The sequence below is a fragment of the Etheostoma spectabile genome, unplaced genomic scaffold, assembly GCF_008692095.1.
Source record: "Etheostoma spectabile isolate EspeVRDwgs_2016 unplaced genomic scaffold, UIUC_Espe_1.0 scaffold406, whole genome shotgun sequence".
Lineage (NCBI taxonomy): Eukaryota > Metazoa > Chordata > Actinopteri > Perciformes > Percidae > Etheostoma > Etheostoma spectabile.
This window is the reverse complement of record NW_022605605.1, coordinates 112,827-113,241: the sequence shown is the minus strand read 5'-3', so window position 1 is coordinate 113,241 and position 415 is coordinate 112,827. Positions and strand designations below refer to the sequence as shown.

The 415-nt window shown below is 44.1% G+C and overlaps 1 protein-coding gene across 1 annotated transcript in view; it reads right to left on the bottom strand.

Moving 5' to 3' along the window:
• The window catches only part of LOC116686626 (titin-like), a gene marked incomplete in the record, with an annotated part of 242,683 nt that overhangs the window by 181,563 nt on the left and 60,705 nt on the right, over positions 1-415 (bottom strand).

Genomic DNA, 415 nt, shown 5'->3' with positions numbered 1-415 from the left:
CTAATCTGCAGGAGATAACATCTGTCTGACACAGAGCTCTAATCTGCAAGAGATAACAACTGTCTGACACAGAGCTCTAATCTGCAGGAGATAACATCTGTCAGACACAGAGCTCTAATCTGCAGGAGATAACATCTGTCTGACACAGAGCTCTAATCTGTAGGAGATAACATCTGTCTGACACGGAGCTCTAATCTGTCTGACATGGAGCTCTAATCTGTAGGTAGTCCATGTCCTCTAACAGTCTACTTACTCTCTGGGACAGAAATGTTTGGAGTCCATGTCCTCTAACAGTCTATTTACCCTGGGACAGACATGTTTTGAGTCCATGTCCTCTAACAGTCTACTTACTCTCTGGGACAGACATTTTTGGAGTCCATGTCCTCTAACAGTCTACTTACCTTGGGACAGACAT